The following is an 18841-nucleotide window of genomic DNA, read 5'->3' as shown; positions in this document are numbered from 1 at the left end:
CTTTGTTTGAAGCCTGAAATGTGGCAAAAGGTCGCAAAGTTCAAGGGGGCCGAATACTTTTGCAAGGCACTGTATTTCAACTTTGAATGGCACCAGGTAAACTGGAAAGAGGACTGCAGGTGGGTGCCCATGTCTTCTGGGATGTTGAGAGGTAGTATTTCAGACTTACCGAAATTGATCTTAAAGTTTGAAAGGAGCTGAAATTAACGCAGTTCCGACATGAGAATCGGTAGGGACGTTCGGGGGCAAGTGACAAAAAATAACACATCATCTGCATATGCAGAGAGTTTATGTGCGGTAGAGCCCACGGTAACGCCTCCAATGTCCGGGTGCGCACTAACTCTGGCTAGCAAGGGCTCCAGAGTCAGAGCGAAAATTATGGGCGAAAGGGGGCACCCCTGTCTGGTTCCATTGCGGATTGGAAAAGGTGCAGACAGGAAGCCTCCCGCCTTCACCCTAGCCTCAGGGGAGTCGTACAGAGTGTCCAGCCAGAGGGTCATATGTGGTCCCAGGCGCCGCAGCACAACCTCCATGTGAACCCAATCCACCCTGTCAAACGCCTTTTCAGCGTCAGTAAACAGGAGAAGACAGGGTGGATGGAGCGGATGGGAATGCACCCAATGGATGACCTGCAGCGCCCGTTTTGGAGTTATCCCTAGCTTCCCTGCCTGCAATGAAGCCAGTCTGGTCGGGATGAACAACTGAGGCGAGGAGGGGTTTCAATCTACCAGCCAATATTCTAGCCAATATCTTTGTCGGTGTTCAGCAAAGATATGGGGTGATAGCTGCTGGGCAGGGTATGATCCTTCCCTTCTTTAGGGAGGACTGTGATGTATGCCAGTAGGGTGTCCCTCGAAATGGAGGAGCCGGGGGCCAAGGCATTAAAATAAGACCACATTGGGGTCACGAGAACAGGGCTAAACTTGACATAGTAGGTATTCGTAAACCAGTCAGGGCCCAGGCCCTTGCCCTTGGGAAGGTCCTTAAGGGCCGCAGCTAGTTCAGTTTCAGATATGGGTCTTTCAAGGGCAGCGGATTCCTGCCTGGCAAGGTGCGGGACACCGGCCTCCAGATACTGGAGGATACGTTCCTGTATCTGGGCTGTTACTGCCTCCGTAAGTGGTGCGGAGAGGTTGTATAGGTGGGCATAATATTCCCGGAAAGCTTCTGCAATCCGGGAGGGATGTTGGGTGAGAGACCCCCAGGACGTCTCAATCTTAGGTATGTGTGTGGAGGCATGCTGCTGTCTCAAAGCTCTCGCCAGCATGCGCCCACATTTATTGCCAAATTCGTAAATTTTTGTGAAAGGTAAGCGTCTACGGATCTGGGCTTCAAGGAACGCCTATAAGTCCCCACGAAGGGACTGCAGTGTCAAGAAGGCCTCATCTGTCAGAAGGCGCTTATGGGTCAGCTCTGCCATACAAAGCTTCTCCAAAAGCTGCTGGAGCTCCGCCGAGTGCTACTGCTTAATACATGCCCCTTGCAAAATAAGTCCGCCCCACACCACCGCCTTGTGCCCCCCCCCCCAGATCGAGGAGGGGGCGACCTCATCCCCAGCGTTCTCCTAAAAGTAGCGTACAACAGTCTCTGTCACGCTCTGAAGGGCGACCGCGTCGTCCAGGAGGTTTTCGTTCAACCCCCACGTCCAGGCCTCATCAGTCCGGGATAAAGGGGCAAGTGTGAGAGTCACAGGCGTGTGGTCCGAGAGGGTGCGCGTGCCTATGTAAGCACCGGTCAGTGTGTCCAGGTGGGCCTGGTCTAGAAGAATCATATCAGTAGGGGTGTAAGAATTATGCGTCGCCGAGTAATAACTGTAACCCCGTGCGAAAGGGTGTAGGATTCGCCAACAGTCAATCAGGTTTTGGGCATGGAGCGTCTTTTGAAAGCGCTGATGGGCAGCAAAGGAGTGTGCCAGGTGCCCGGCGGAGGTATCTGCACGGGGGTCTACGCACATATTAAAATCTCCACCTAGTACCAGCTGTCCCTCACGGAACGAGGACAGGGACTCCAGTGTCGGTTCCAGGAAGGTCAGCTGTCCCGAATTGGGGTGCGTATATGGATCAGTGTCTGGCCATACAATGTACCTTTTAGTAAGACATACCTGCCCTGGGAGTCTATCAGCCGGTCAAGCTTTATAAAGGGACAGTGAAAAGAAGTGCGGCAAATCATCCCTGTCATGGAGAACATGTTGCCTGCTGTTCTTGGTCACCCACAGGCTAAAAGGGAAGCCCCAGCGATAGGTAAGGTCAGCATCGCAAATGGTTTCCAAGAGGGGTTTCAAGGCCTTCCGCTGCATCAGGGTGCGGCGAGAGATGTCAAGATATAGAGAGATATTAGCACCATCAAAATCCATGGAGGAGACCCCCCCGCATATAGTACATTATGCGGTCTTTCACTGTGTACTTATTCAATTTGCAAATAACGTCCCGTGGTTTGTCTGGGTCATCAGAGGGGGGTCTCAAAGCCCTGTGGACACAAGATAAGAGGATTGATACTGTCCACTACACTACACTATCCATTACACTACGCTCACCACTACACTGTCTACTACACGGTTCAGGCTGGTCAGTGTAGTGTAGTGGTCAGTGTAGTGTACTACTACACGAACACTAAACTACTACACTGACCAGCCTGAACAGTGTAGTGGGCAGTGTAGTGTAGTGGTCAGCATAGTGTAATGGATAGTGTAGTGGACAGTGTAGTGTACTACTACACTGACCTCTACACTACACTAACCGCTACGCTGACCACTACACTACACTACGCTGACCACTACACTGTTTAGGCTAGTCAGTGTAGTGCAGTGGTCAGTGTAGTGTACTACTACACTACACAGCCTTAACAGTGTAGTGGACAGTTTAGTGTAGTGGTCAATGTAGTGTAGTGGACAGGTAGGTCAGTGTAGTGGTCAGTTTAGGAATCAGGTAGGTCAGTGTAGTGGACAGTGTAGGAATCCGGTAGGTTAGTGAAGTGGACAGGTAGGTCAGTGTAGGAATCAGGTACGTTGGTGTAGTGGTCAGTGTAGGAAACAGGCTGGTTAGTCATATTGTAGGAAGGTACTCAGGGAGTGCTAAAAGTCTGCATGTTGGGGGGTGCAAATTTCTTTCCTTGCCCTGGGCGCTAACGACCCACGCTCGCCACTGGTCAGCAGTGTCATTCAAGGGACACAGGATAGTATCTTTCTTTGCTCCTTCCCCAGCAGCTTCATAAAAGGTTATGTAGAGAGGTAAAGTTTTAGGGGTGGGGATGGTGGGTGGGCACCGAAAGTAATTAAACTCTCTCCCAGAATAGGAGAGGGCTAAGACATGCAAGAAGGGAGTGGACTTTGCATTGGAATTGACACTTCCTAAAGTAGTCAAATTACCTAACGAATTTCGAGGACTGTTGCAAGTCAACTAAAATTTTTTTTTAAGGAAATGAGAACTCCTGTATGCAAGCATTTAAATTAATATTTTTTTTTCCTATCCTATGTGTTGTGGCAAAATTGTGAAATTTCTATTTCTGCTTTGAACATCACCCTAGCATTTTTCTTTAATGTAGTGCAATAATGTCCATGTGTTCACCAAATGTGCTGTGTTAAATTACAAAGTGTATTTATATTATTGTATAATTCATAAAAAAAAGCAATATGAATGTATGAAAAGAAATTCATGCAAACAGAAATCTACTTGTAAATGAAAAGTTCATACAATAAGATGCCCGTGACTAAGTTTATGACATAATTCCATAGTTCGATGAATTTCCACGTGCATGTGTGAAGATTCCAACCACCACCACAAGGATGGGTTCTCACCTTTTTGAAACAAACCTTTGAATCATAAAGGTCATACAGCTCCTTTTCCCCTTTGGCTGAAACTCTCTGGCAGATCAAAATACTCTCCTTTGACAGGTTCATTCAACAATCAAAATGTGCTTGATTGGTCCGCAAACAAAACTCTCCTGGGAGAACACCAGGAGGTTCTGTGAAGCACATTCATCTACCAGAGAGCCTTCTCCCGGGGGAGTTTTGCAGCCTGTTTGAGCAAGCCCGTGAGCTGTCAGCCTCACTCTGTGAAAGGTAGTAAGGATGGAGTACCAGAAGGTTCTGAGTTGCTCCATTATTCATGGCCAATCACATGATCACAAGTAAACAACTGTCATGAATGGCTTCTATTCATGACAGCATTGCTTACTATTAGTATCTCTCTGATTGGGCATGCTGATCACATGGTACAGGGCCAGATACAGCAGCCCTGCACCATGTGAACACTGTAGCAAATCACAATAGTAAACAATGAGTTATGAATGAAAGCCTCTTATGACAGTTAAAATTATTCCTTTTACAAGCAATACCAGTGTAAAAAAAAAAAAAAAAAATCCTGGTCACCTTCCAGTGTGCGTGTATATAATCGTGTGTGTGTATATGAATGTATGTATGTATATATATATATATATATATATATATATATACTCAAAAGTATTGGGACACCTGCCTTTAACCATGCCACACCCATTAACTTTAATGGCATCCCAGTCTTAGGTCGTAGGGTTCAATATTGAGTTGGCCCATCATTTGCAGGTATAAGGCTGGGTTCACACTTATTACGGATGCGGCTCACAGCATGGGTCCGGTGCGTCCCTGTTCTCCGTTCCAGGGACAAATCGGGCCCAAATTTTTGCTCGAGTTCGAACCAAAGACGCACAGGGCCCCTGTGCAATACGCTCTGCAGCCACCACGGAGATGTGTGAACCGGCTCCATTAAGAGCCAGGCACACTCTCCTGTCATGCGAACTGGATGCGGGGAAGCCCACATCCAATTCCCACCAGTGTAAACCCAGCCTAACCAATTTAACTCTTCTGAGAAGGCTGTCCACAAGGTTTAGGAGTGTGTCTATGGGAATGTTTTTTACAGAAGCGCATTTGTGAGGGCAGGCATTGATGTTGGATGAGAAGGCCTGGCTCCCAGTCTCTGCTCTAATTTATTGCAAAGGTGTTCTATCGGGTTGAGGTCAGGACTCTGTGCAGGCCAGTCAAGTTCTTCCACCCCAAACTCGCTCATCCATGTCTTTATGGACCTTGATTTGTGCACTGGTCCAAATCAGTTGCTGGAGGGTGGACTATGGTAGGGGTTGTTTTTCAGGGTTAGACTTGGCCCCTTAGGTCCAAGGAAGGGAACTCTTAAGACGTCAGCATACCAAGACATTTTGGACAATTTCATGCTTCCAACTTTGTGGTAGCAGTTAAGGGATGGCCCCTTCCTGTTCCAACATGACTCCACACCAGTGCACAAAGCAAGGTCCATAAAGACATGGGTGGAGGAGCAGTGTTCTATGTTAGAAATATTTTTTTTTTTTTATTGACTTTGTGAAAAAAAAAAAAAAAATAGATTTTAATTTTCTTTTTGGCATTTTTCAAAAACTTGTGGCACAAAATTACATTTACATTTGTTCAATCACGGACACAGCGCTCCAAATTCAGAACCATAGGGTTATATCGCTCTCGCCAGGAGTAGGACACTAGGCAAAAAAAAAAAAAACTTGGCTACGCCTATGAGTAGTCTTAGCTGGTATACATCCCCTTCTCTGCTATAGGCCTTCAGTTTTTTTCTGCCTAGTCAGGAGTAAGGCCCTAGTTCCCTGCCGAGATCTCTGGTCCTGGCACTTATTCTTTTTAAATCACATTTTTCCCGTTTTTTTTCCTGTGTGATTTACACTCAACTGCCGGGCTGGGCGACGAGCTAGATACAGTGGTCCCCCCAGTCTAGTCAGTGAGTGCATGCAGACCAGAGTTCCCCGCTAGGTCGGCCATGACATAGCCCCACTGGACAGGGGCTGGCCTGCGAGTTAAACACCTCATTGGGTCACGTACAACCAGGTCTTGGCCTGAGTTGCATTGTTCCTCCTGGCCGACAGCCCCCCCATTTCAATGGTGAGGAGGTTTCATCTGGAGTGGTGCCCGTCTGGTTCCTGGTATGGTGAGTAGCTGTCCCCTCTCTCCCCCTGGATGTTGTTTGAGGTGGACATGAGCCCCTCCCTGGGACAGTCGGACCTGCAGGCTCCACTCCTTCCCCCTAGACCCCCCTTTTTTTGTTTGGTGGTCCCTTTAGGCCATCTTAGTACCCCCCATGGGGTAGCGCGTGGGTTGGCAGATAGTAGGGGATGGTATGCTGCACTGAACCAGTAGGGGAGGGGGGCGGGTGGGCATGCTGCCAGCAGACGAACTTCCTGACTGGGGGGGGGGGGGCGCTGGCCCGCTGAATGTGGTCCTGTGCCCGGATTTCCCCTCTCCATGGTGGCTGGGTCCCTGAAAGCTTTGTGACTGCCTCATGCGGTGGCCATTTTGCTATGGTCAGCGTCATTACTTTGGGTCCTGTGTAAATCTTTTTGCCTGCGGCCATGTCTGGTTGGTCCGGCATGCATTAGGAGTGGCAGCCATGACAGTGAAGCCTCTTGGTGGCAATTTTGTTGGTGTTGACCCCTCGGGAGTCAAGATGAAGCCACGTGGGTTAATGACCTTATGCGTGGATACGGAGCCATGTGACGTCAGTCCCGGACCCAGTGTTATTGGAACCCTACTTGTGAGTGCCGTGTTGCCACTTTTAAATGCTTTTTATACTCTAATAAAATGTGCGTAATTTACCTCAGGACTGGCTGAGTAATATGTGATTGTTAGAAAATACTACACTATACGCAGACTTTTTTTTACATATATGTATGGTGGAGTGTATGGAGATACAGCCAGCTAAGGTTGGCACATGCATCTAGGAGCCATACTTAGTGGATGAGTCCAGATGTTCATCATACCTATAGAAGGATTGTTGTCCTAAAAACCCATTTTATCTGTAGTCATTTACAAGATCCACTTGCAATGTGAGCGAGCACCTGTGTGGCGGTGAAGCACAAAGTTTTATAAGGATGAAGAGCCCTCAACACTTGCACATTTTTTCTTTTATGTTTTTGGGTATAAACTGCGGACTATTTGGCAGCTTTTTACAATGAAGCACATAGTTTTTAAGGGTGAAGGGCCCCAAATACTGACAGGTTTTTTTTTGCGTTTTTTTTTTTCTGTTTGAACTGCAGCACATAGTTTGAGGGTGTGCTACCTTAAAATTATTGCTGTTTTACATGTTTTGGAATTTCTTTTTATGTCATTAAGTATATAAGATGTTGATGTCATATGAATATGTTTTTGATATGAGAGATTTTCTATAATATGTTTAAGCACCTATGATTATGTTCACTTATTACCAGAGAAGGGTCATATCATTAGGCAATCTGTTTTAAGCAGCGCAGATATACACCTTTTTTCAATCAGCATTTATTACTGTGGTAACTATATTTTATATACCACTTTGGCAGCGCGCAGAGCCATTTCTATTTATTTTGAGTTTTGTTGGGGTCCCTCCCTCTCTCTCTGCTGCAGGTTGTGGGGTGCTCTGCTCTCAGGTACCCTTGTGGTGAAACCGGTGCGGTGGGTAAGTCCCATAGCGGTTCTAGACACTTTTTGCTGGTAGGTTCCCCCTTTACCTTGAGGAGTCTCAAGAGTATGTTTCCCCACCTGACCACCTTGTGGGTCTCAGCCCTCCATTAATGCACTGAGGGCAGTCCTGGAGTCCTTTGTTTCCAAGGTGGAGGTGGCCTTTGGGCGGCGGACTAGCAAAAAGCGCCCTCCGAACTCCCCTGCCTCATCTGTTTTGTCAGATCCTGAATCTGGCTCCGCCGCACCCACCCTGCGGGGTTTGTAACCATGCTCCCTGATCAGATAGTGAGGATGATTCCTCCACACCTGTAGCTGCATACGAGAAGGTGCTGGTTGACGAACTGATTGCATCTGTGCTCGAGATTTTAAAAATGGAGGATGCAGCTGAGGCTACTGCGGAGAAGGCCATCCCTTTTGGCACCTACAAGCCGTCTCGCACAGCAAAAGTCTTTCCTTATTCCTTTTATTTTGACAAGTTTGTCTATAAAGATTAGAAGCGTCCTAAACGCTTTGCTGTAAGGTACCCCTCTTCAAAGAGACACTCCTCAATAAGTGGATTGTTCCATCAGTGGTGGACCTCTGTGTCTCCAGGTTGAAAATGCTATCGGTTTAAAAAAAAAAAATGCTAAAAATGTAATTTGGGTACAGTGTCGCATGACTAAGTAATGGTCATTCAAAGTGTGACATCGCTGAAAATATAAAAATGTCCTGGTCAGGAAGGGGGTGAAAGTGTCTGATATTGCCCATTATGGGTTGCCTAGGTGCTGAAATGTGCTTAGCAACATGCAAGAAATTAGGTTAACTCTCTAACAAACCTTCAGCATTAATTCCTTGCGATCAACATAGCCACTTGACCTCCGGAAGATTTACCCCCTTCTTGACAAGGCCATTTTTTTGCGATACAGCACTGCGTTACTTTAACTGACAATTGTGTGGTCGTGCAAAGCTGTACTCAAATAAATTTTTGTAAATTTTTCCCCACAAATAGGAGTTTCTTTTGGTGGTATTTGATCACCGCTGCATTTTTTATTTTTTGCGCTGTAAACAAAAAATATGACAATTTAAAATAATGTATACATTTTTTACTTTCTGCTATAAAACATATCCAAAATTTTTTTTTAAAAAATGTAATTTCTTTTTAAATTTAGACCAATATGTATTCTGTTACATATTTTTATTAAAAAATAAATCCCAATAAGCTTATATTGATTGGTTTGCACAAAAGTTATAGTGTTTACAAACTACGGTATACATACTGGAATTTTTACTTATTTATTTTTTGTACTGATAATGGCGGCGATTAGCGACTTTCAGCGGGACTGCGATATTGTGGCAGCCAATTGGACACTGACACTTTGTGGGAACCGATGACACTAATACAATGATCAGTGCTAAAATTATGCACTGTCACTGTACTAATGACACTGGCTGGGAAGGGGTAAACATGTAGGGCGATGAAAGCGTTAACTGTGTGCCTAACCAGTGTTTTTGTGTAAACTGTGTGCTGATTTTACTAAGGGAAGTGATGGATTGTATTCCCTGCTTTGTAGGGACACACAATTTATTACTTTCCCCCTGTCAGAACGGAACTCGGCCTTGCTTACATCCATTGCCCTCCAGCCGCAGATCGGCTTCTGATGTTAGTAACCACAGCAGAAGCGGTGCACGTGTGTCCCCTAGGCGGCAGTGCAGAATCATGTATATATACGTGATTCTGCACAGAACGGCTGCCCTATAGCAGTATGTCTGCTATGGGGGGTGGTGGGGAAGTGGATAATAAAAGCCTTTAACCACATGGTAACATATAGGGGTTGATTTACGGTAACATATAGGGGTTGTTTTACCAAAAGCAAGTAGGCTGTATTTTGTAAGAATAGTTGCTCCAGAGTTGAATCAGGGGAAGCTTTGCTGACTTCTATCATCCTATTATGTGCAAGAAAAAATGCTGTTTCTCTTTCATTCATTGATGGACACAGCTCCTGATCTTCATAACCATTGGGTTATACTGCCCCCTACAGGAGTAGGACACTAGGCAGAAAAATAATCTGGCTATGCCTATGGGCAGTCCCAGGGGGTATACTCCCTCTCCCTGCTATAGGTACTCTGTTTTTTTCTGCCTAGTCAGGAGTAAGGACCTAGTTCCTTGCTGGGATCTCGTCCTGGCAAAAAAAATGTTTAGATAGAAATTTTTTCTCCTGGATTTCTCCTGTGAGATCTACAATCAACTGCCGAACTGGGCGACGGGCTGGATAATCTAGATCCAGCGGTCACCCCAGTCTGGCCAGCGAGCGCGCGCAGACCACAGCTCCGCGCTAGGTCGGCCGCAAAATAGCCCCCATGGACCGGGGTTGGCCTGTGAGGGAAACTCCTCGTGAGGTCTCATATGACTGGGTCTTGGCTCGAGTCATAGCATTCCTTCTGGCCAACAGCCCCCCCCCCCATTTTGATGGCAAGGGTTTCAATCTGGATCGCTGCCCACCCAGTTCCTGGTATGGTGAGCAGCTATCCCCTCCTCTCCCCCTGGAGGGTTTTGGGGTGGATGTGGGCCCCTCCTTGAGATGGTCGGACCTCCGGGTTCCCCTCCTTCCCTTCAGGCACACTCCTTTCATCTGTCCCCCATCCTTACCCCCTCCCCCTCCACTTATGCTGGGGCTGTTTAGGTGGTCTGGTCCACCTCCTGAGGTGGGGACAGGACGCTATACTGGCAATGGAGGCTGGGGGGGGGGGGGTGTGCCACTGGCGACTGAACGTTTGGCTGTGCGGGGGGGAGATTTGTACCTGGTGGGGGTTTCTGGCAGGGCCCCCATCCTGCTTGGGTCTGTCCTTAAGACCTAGGGATTTCTCCTTGGTCCCTGGAAGCCTTGTGGTGCCGCCATTTTTGTTGTAATCTATGTGTTTCTATGCACGGCGGCCATGTTTGTGTAGTCCAGTGGCCATTTTGTGGTTGTTTGCAATTGAAAATAGCGGCTGCCTTGACCATGGAGTCCTGTGGGCAGCTATTTTGGCGGTGGGAGCCCCTCCTCATCCCCTGGTGCTGACTCCTGGATCCTTTCACTTCCTGATCGCCGCACATAGAGTGCATATTATCCTGGTGGCTGAAGGTGCCTGTTTCTGCTGGGTAGTGAGTCTGGTGGGGTTCTCTCCCTCTCTGCTGAGGATCTCTTGGTGCTTTGTGCCTGGCGACCAGGTGGTGCTGCCATCGTGGTGGGGGTTGTTCCTTGCAGTGTTTTACACTTTTTTGTGGGGTCCCCTTGGTAATTCATGGAGTCTTTGGAGCACGTCTCCCCACCTGATCCCCTCTCAGAGGCTGCGGGGCCTTCCGGGTCCCAACCATCTATCGATGCACTGACAGCAGTCCTGGTGTCCTTTGTGTCCTGGGTGGAGGTGGCTTTCAGGCGATGGGCTAGCAAAAGTGCCCCCCCCCCCCGCCTTCCTCTACCTCATCTGTCTCATCAGATCCTAAATCTAATTCAGCGGACGTGGATCACCCTGCTGGGTCTGCAAACACGTGCCTGGAATCCTCTGATAGTGAGGATGAATCCTCCACATCTGCAACCATGCACGAAAAGGCACTGGTGGACGCACACTGATTGTATCTGTGCATGAGATCTTGAAGATGGAGGATGCAGCTGCGACAGAGGTGCAGGTTCCCTTTGGCACTCACAAGCCAAAGGTGTTTTATTTTCCCGCCTATTTGACAAAATTGTCAAAGAGTGGGGGACGACAAAAGCATCCCTTTGCGGTTCCTTAGTAATTTTTTAGGCGTTAACCCTATGAGGAGTCCCTTCTTAAGAAGTGCACCCTCTGGTTTCCGAATTGCACAAGGCAACCATGATTCCGGTTGAAGAGTCCCTGGACTTTAAGGATCCGGCTGACAGGAAGGCGGAGGCTGTGGCCCGCAATATGTACACTCTGGCTGGTTCGACACTGAGGCTGTTATTCACCATTGCCCTGGTGTTGCAAACTCTGCGGGCTAATCTTTTACGCCGTGACCTGGAGGGAGAACAGCTCCCCCCTGCCTTTGGTGAGCTGGTGGACCAGCTGGTTCAGGGGGTGCAGGTTATCTGTGATGCCTTTTTGGATGCGGCTCCCCTAGTGGCTTTGCTCTCTGTTTCGGCAGTGGTCCTTCAGCGTGTCTTTTGGCTCAAATGCTGGTCTGCGGACCAGACTTATGAAAAGGCCTTGACTGATCTACCCTTTTAAGGAGATTGCCTGTTTGGAGCTACCCTGGATGACATCATTAATGGTCTTACAGGGGGAAAGAAGAGTACCTTTCTTCCACAGGCTACTAAGAGCAAGCAACCTGGTCGTAGACGTGGGCTCTCCTTTTCGGCTCATGGGAAGTTTTTTTATCCCACAGGGTCAACTGACAAGTGCTTGAAGCCATTTAGGGCCTCCTCTGGAGGATCCAAACAAACCTTGTCTGGCAAGCCGAGATCGGGCTTCTCCAGACCCGTGGACAAGGCTCTTTCAGCATGAAGCTGCGCCCTCACCCGTATCGTGGGGTGGGGGGCGTCTTCGCTGGTTTCCGGATCCGTGATCTTCCCTGGTACAAGACAAGTGGGTCCACAAAGTCATTTGGTCCAGCTACAAGATCAAGTGATTGAGTTTCGCTCTTGTCCCCTTGTATTGGACAGTGGTAACCACGGATGTCAGCTTGTCCGGCTGGGGAGGCGTGCTCTGCAAACATTCTGCTCAGGGGATCTGGACACTGGAAGAGTCCAGACTACCGATCAATGTCTTGGAACTCTGAGCAATCAGACTGTGTCTGGACCATTGGACAGATTGTCTTCAGGGATGCCCCGTGTGCATTCAATCAGACAATGCCAAAGCAGTGGCATATGTCAATCACCAAGGGGGCACAAGAAGTGTCCTGGCGGCTCTGGATGTAGCCGGGAATTCCAAGGTGGGCAGAATGGTTCATTCCAGTCCTCTCCACCGTGCACATTCCTGGAGTGGAAAACTGGCAGGCGGATTACCTCAGTCAGGAGGCGTCCCTTTATCCAAAGGCGTTTCATCAGTTGTGTCTCTAGTGGTGCATCCCCATCCCCGGGGTGGATCTGTTGGCGTCCCTCTCAACAGAAAGGTGAGCCAAAAACACATAAAGTTCTACAAGGCCTCAAATAAATAAGGGGAACTTCTCCACAATTAGAAATCCTACACAGAAAACCATTATATGGATTGAAGCTCAACCCTTGCATTTGTTGCTCAAATGAATATCATGACACCAAATATGTATAATAACGAAAAAACTATATGAGATTAAATCAAGGCCACATGTGTGAGTAATAAACCTTTAATTGTATATGGATAAAGTTACATAAAAAACAACCACATACTAGACATATATAAAAACTTGAAAGCCTGCTACTGGCTCATCCCTAAAGTGGAAATACAAAAATCAAATAAATATCAAAAATTAAATATTGGATATATCAAAAAGTGTGGAATGAGTGAGAAAAAAGTGTAACCAAAAAATTGTAGCTTTTTCCAAAAAGAAATCTGACTGGATCCCAAGTGTGGAACACTCTCATTGGTTTGGAAAAAAATAAGATATTGTTGATGATAATGAAATCAACTGAATTCGCATGAAAACGTTTGAAACGGCAATGCAGGCTCTGTGGTCCAGAGGGGAGACATTTCATAATAATCGTTTTAGAAACAGGCACACTTTCCTAGTTGGAATTAAGTCCCCCTCCTAAGTGCAAAGTAGGATGTGAAGATATGGTATGTTTTAAGGGTGTTTGTTCAAATTAAGGAAAAATATAAAAAGGGATCATTGCCATGCTGCTAAATTAAGCTGGCATCAATTAGATCAGAGCTTGACAAATTTGCTTTGAATTTAGGAGCCAGTTAAAAAAGTTAAGAGCCAGTTTTTTTAGGCTATCAAATCTTACGGGTGGAACATGTAACATGTTCCACAAGGTGAACTTATCCTTTAACCCTTTTACAGCCAGTAAAAGATGAAAGCCAAGGTTGCACTGATTAAATAGATACCCAACATGTCAAACCTTAACCACTTCAGTACTGGGCACTTTCACCCCCTTCCTGCCCAGATCAATTTTCAGCTTTCAGTGCTGTCGCACTATGAATGATAATTATATGGTCATGCAACACTGTACCCAAATTACATTTTAATAATTTTTAACCCCACAAATGGCTTTCTTTTGGTGGTGTTTGATCACCACTGGGTGTTTTTTTTTATTTTTTTTATTTTGCTTTTGACTAGAAATTTTTTGGGGAAATTTTTTTTTTCTGTTATGAAATGTTGTAAATAGGTATGTTCTTTTTTCCCCCTCACTGGTGGGCACTGATGAGGCTGCACTGACGGGCACTGATGAGGAGGCACTAATAATACTGCACTATGCAGCACTGATCGGCACTGAAATGCAGCCCTGATGGACACTGATAGACGGCAATAATGGGTAGCACTGATATATGACACTGATAGGCAGCACTGATAAGGAGGCACTGACAGGCATCCCTGATTTGCACTGATTGGCATCCCTTATGGGCACTAATTGACATTCCAGGTGGGCATGGATTGGCATCCCAGGTGGGCACTTGTGGACACTCAATATGCTGATTATCAGTTCCTCCCTCCCCTCCGCTATCCTGGACCCGCAGACGGGCAAACGGAGCTTGGGATACATAGTGGGGGGCGGGGATGGGGTTGCGCACAGGGTGTGGGGAGCATTCCGGCGGCAGCCCAGGTTCCAGGATGAAACTACTTGTCACCATGGGAACCATCAAGTCCTGGATTAGATGCCTCTGTCATAGAGAAGAATCTGCTGAGATGAGACCTTGTTGATAGAAAATGACCCCCTTGTGCCTTGGAGCTATGAGCTCTTTTTCCATGGTGCAGGATTTGATACTATACATCTAGCATTACCTTTTATTCAAACCACACTTGTCAATGATCAAAAACTATCTAGCACTGGACTATATGCCTGCAGAAGACTGCTGTTTTGTTTTTTTGAAAGTGGTATATACAGTGGTGATCAAAAGTTTGGGCACCCCAGGTAAAAATGTGTATTAATGTGCATAAAGAAGCCAAGGAAAGATGGAAAAAATCTCCAAAAGGCATCAAATTACAGATTAGACATTATTATAATGTCAAAAAAAGTTTGATTTAATTTCCATCATTGACACTTTCAAAATTACAGAAAACAAAAAAATGGTGTCTGCAAAAGTTTGGGCACCCTGCAGAGTTAATATCTTGTACTGCCCCTTTTGGCAAGTATCACAGCTTGTAAACGCTTTTTGTAGCCAGCCAAGAGTCTTTCAATTCTTGTTTGAGGTATATTTGCCCATTCTAACTTACAAAAGTCTTCCAGTTCTTTGAGATTTCTGGGCTGTCTGTCACGCACTGCTCTTTTAAGGTCTATCCATAGATTTTCAATTATGTTGAGGTCAGGAGATTGTGAAGGCCATGGCAAAACCTTTAGTTTACGCCTCTTGATGTAATCCCCCATGGATTTCGAGGTGTATTTAGGATCATTATCCATGTGTAGAAGCCATCCTCTCTTTAACTTCAGCTTTTTCACAGATGGCATCAAGCTACCATCCAAAATTTGCTGAAATATTATTGAATCCATTTTTCCTTCTACTCGTGAGATGTTCCCTGTGCCACTGGCTGCAATACTACCCCAAAACATGATTGATCCACCCCCATGCTTAACAGTTGGACAGAGGTTCTTTTCATTAATTTCTGTGCCCCTTCTTCTTCAAATGTACCTTTGCTCATTCCGGCCAAAAATTTTGATTTTAACCTCATCTGTCCCCAGAACTTGTTTCCAAAATGCATCAGGCTTGTCTATATGTTCATTTGCAAAGTTCAAACACTGATTTTTGTGGTGAGGACGTAGAAGAGGTTTTCTTCTGATGACTCTTCCATGAAGACCATATTTGTACAAGTATCTCTTTATAGTGGAATAGTGTACCACAACTCCAGTGTCTGCCAGATCTTTCTGGAGGGACCGTGCCGTCAAACATGGGTTTTGAATTGTTTTTCTCACAATCCTGCGAGCTGTTCTGTCTGATATTTTTCTTGGTCTTCCAGATCTTGCTTTAACTTCCACTGTTCCTGATGACTGCCATTTCTTAATTACATTCCGAACAGAGGATATTGACATCTGAAAATGCTTTGCTATCTTCTTATAGCCTTCTCCAGCTTTGTGAGCGTCAACTATTTTCAGTTTCAGTTTTCTAGACAACTGCTTAGAAGATCCCATGGTGCTGATTGTTGGGGCAAGGTCAGATGAATCTGGGCATTTAAAACCTGAGATTGACATCACCTGGTCTTCCCAGATGATGATTGAGAACAATCCATGACACTGGCAGGTCTCAGCCTTGCAAAGGGGGCAGTGCATGCTATAAATTCTGCAGGGTGCCCCAACTTTTGCAGACGCCATGTTTTTGTTTTCTGTAATTTTGAAAGTGTCAGTGATGGAAATAAAATCTAACTTTTGTTGACATATTATAAGATTGTCGAATCTGTAATTTGATGCCTTTTGGAGATTTTTCCATCTTTCCTTGGCTTCTTTATGCACATTAATACTAATTTTTACCTGGGGTGCTCAAACTTTCGATCCCCACTGTAACTATGTTCTAGTATTGCTTAACTGTGTGCAAAATGAATGGTTGAGACTCTAAAATACATTCTGTTTTATTGATACACTTATTCAGAGGTCAAAAAAAATAAAAATAAACTTTAAGGAAAATATTTTTATCAACTTTATTAAATTCTATAGACCTTTTTACAGTACTGTATATAACCAAGAAAGGTCAGGAAGAAAAACCAAACTTTCTGCCTGCAAATGCAACTACCAATTTAATTTATTTTCTGTTCTATACTTCAGTACTCTCCCAGCTGTCTCATATCATTCACATGGCAATACCAACAATTGTCCTAATTTCTTAATCCATTAGTCATCATGTCTAGTAGTGATCGACCGATTATCGGCAAAGCCGATATATCAAGGGCTGATATGCATTTTCCCCGATATATCAGAATCGGCCACCAAGGTGGCCAATATTACCGATATTTCGGAAAGTGCTTGTACCGGAGTGATGCCTGCAGCTAGAGGCATCACCCCGGTACCGGCGTCCATAGCCGACAGTTGGCTGTCTTGTAATGACAACCGATGTGGCTGAGAAGCCGCTCGGCTGTCATTACAAGGAACGGGAGGTGACGTCCACCCCCCTCCTGCCGCCTTCCGTGGCCCGCCTGGTCTCCCGTCCCACTGGAAGACCCAGGCAACCCGCCTGCACGGCCGCCGAAGACCCGATCAAAGCTGCATTCGGCTCTGATCGGGTCTCCATGCAAAAACCCGGAAGTGATGTCATGACATTAAAAATTATATAATATAAATATCACCAAACGGTAGTAAAATATAATATATCCCCTGCGCACAAGTAAAATTAATCAAATGAGTCTTGTTAAGGATCTATCGCAGCTACTTAAAAAAGGAAATCTGTTGAAAAATACTTAAATCAAAAAATCCCAAATGGAATCACGAAATCAGTATTAGTAGCGCAGATAGCTTACATATCATTAATGAATGATACCCAATAAAATAAAGAGTCCTTTTGAACGTTCAAATATGTGTAAAGTGATTTCACATAAAAACGTCCATCTCTATATATGGTCTTGCAACAATCCTCTCCACCAAATTGGGGTCACCAGTGTGTAATGGGGTCACCAGACAGCAAATCCTCCACCGTTGTGACATAAATAGGGGGATGGCAACTCACCAGACAATGTGGCCCACCTATTCTCATAGGAGAGGCAAACAGGCATATACACAAGTCTCCCTCCTGGATCAGCTGCAGCTGCTAGGTGTATCTTTCCTTAAGCTGTACCTTGCGTCCCTTTTCCTCACGGTAATTCTCCCATCAACCAGTTTTTCTAAGATTGCCCGCCTGTTTTTGTCTTCATCTATCTTCCTATTAACTCTGACCAGCTTCCCTGTCCCTGCATGCCCCAGTGCATTTATATCAACAGCTGTTCCCTCTCTTCTCTTGCTCACTTGCCTAAATCCATTATCCAGTGTTGGACAGGATAAGGAGATTCGATCAAGCAGGGATATCCGTCTTGCCCTACATGGGTGGTTTAGGGAGTCTTGCAGCCAAAGACCAGGAAACACTTGCTTTACCTATTTGATGCTGTGCTAATCGCTCAAACCAACTGTTCAGGCTAGAAACGAATACACCAAAGTATTTCCAGATACGTATTGGTTATGTCCATCCACAATGGCCACATTGAGGTTTTTCAGAATTTTCAATCCCGGTGTGTGCAGACGGCAGGCTCTTCCATAATATCCTCTCTCTGTATATGGATGTCACTCTCCCCGGATCTCCGCCGCCGCCGCTTATTTCCCCCACACACAGTATTTGGAGCTCGGTGTTACTGGGGACTAAGTGAATCAACTAGCAGGGAGCACAGTAAGTTGATCGCAAGGTACAGCTTCAGGAAATATACACCTAGCAGCTGCAGCTGATCCAGGAGGGAGACTTGTGTATATGCCTGTTTGCCTGTCCTATGACAATAGGTGGGCCACATTGTCTGGTGAGTTGCCATCCCCCTATTTATGTCACAACGGTGGAGGATTTGCTGTCTGGTGACCCCATTACACACTGGTGACCCCGATTTGGTAGAGAGGATTGTTGCAAGACCATATATAGAGATGGACGTTTTTATGTGAAATCACTTTATACATATTTGAAAGTTCAAAAGGACTCTTTATTTTATTGCGTATCATTCATTAATGATATGTGAGCTATCTGCGCTACTAATACTGATTTTGTAATTCCATTTGGGATTTTTGATTTAAGTATTTTTCAACAGATGTCATGACATTACTTCCGGGTAATGGCGCCAGATTAAAAAAATGACAACATTCAAAACAGCCAAACTTGGCATTTTGAATGCTTTTAAGTGCAGGGGAGGGGTTTGGGGGCTTTCAGACTCCCAGATCCCTCCACAAGAGTACCTGTCAAGTAAAAAAAAAAAAAAAAATTTAAATGTACGAAAATATTGGCCCATATTGCCCGATACCGATACGCGATGATCAAAATGTCGGTATCAGTATCGGCAATGAAAAAACGATATTGGTCGATCCCTAATGTCTAGTCCCTCCTCCACCATGACAACACTATATTCGAGGCAGCTTCCCCTGGGTAATCCTGGATACCCTACCTTCTCCTATTCGTTCCCTAAGTAGCAGGAAAAAAAAAACAAGCTTTCCCTGAAGGGTTAACAGCCTTCTTGCTTCTAGCCAGACTCCGCTCTCCATAACGAATACCTCCTCTCTCTCTCCATTTATTTTTAGACCTTCAGAAAACTTTGTGCCACACAAATCCCTCTTCATTACACCAGGC

The 18841-nt window shown here is 45.7% G+C and overlaps 1 protein-coding gene across 1 annotated transcript in view; it reads left to right on the top strand.

The window, feature by feature from the left end:
• CNTLN (centlein) overlaps nt 1-18841 on the top strand; it is a 712784-nt gene that overhangs the window by 393420 nt on the left and 300523 nt on the right. The window lies entirely within an intron of this gene.

The sequence above is a fragment of the Pelophylax lessonae genome, assembly GCF_965119305.1.
Source record: "Pelophylax lessonae genome assembly, chromosome: 1".
NCBI classification, from domain to species: domain Eukaryota; kingdom Metazoa; phylum Chordata; class Amphibia; order Anura; family Ranidae; genus Pelophylax; species Pelophylax lessonae.
Note: the sequence above shows the minus strand (reverse complement) of the source record. Positions and strands in the feature narration are given on the sequence as shown.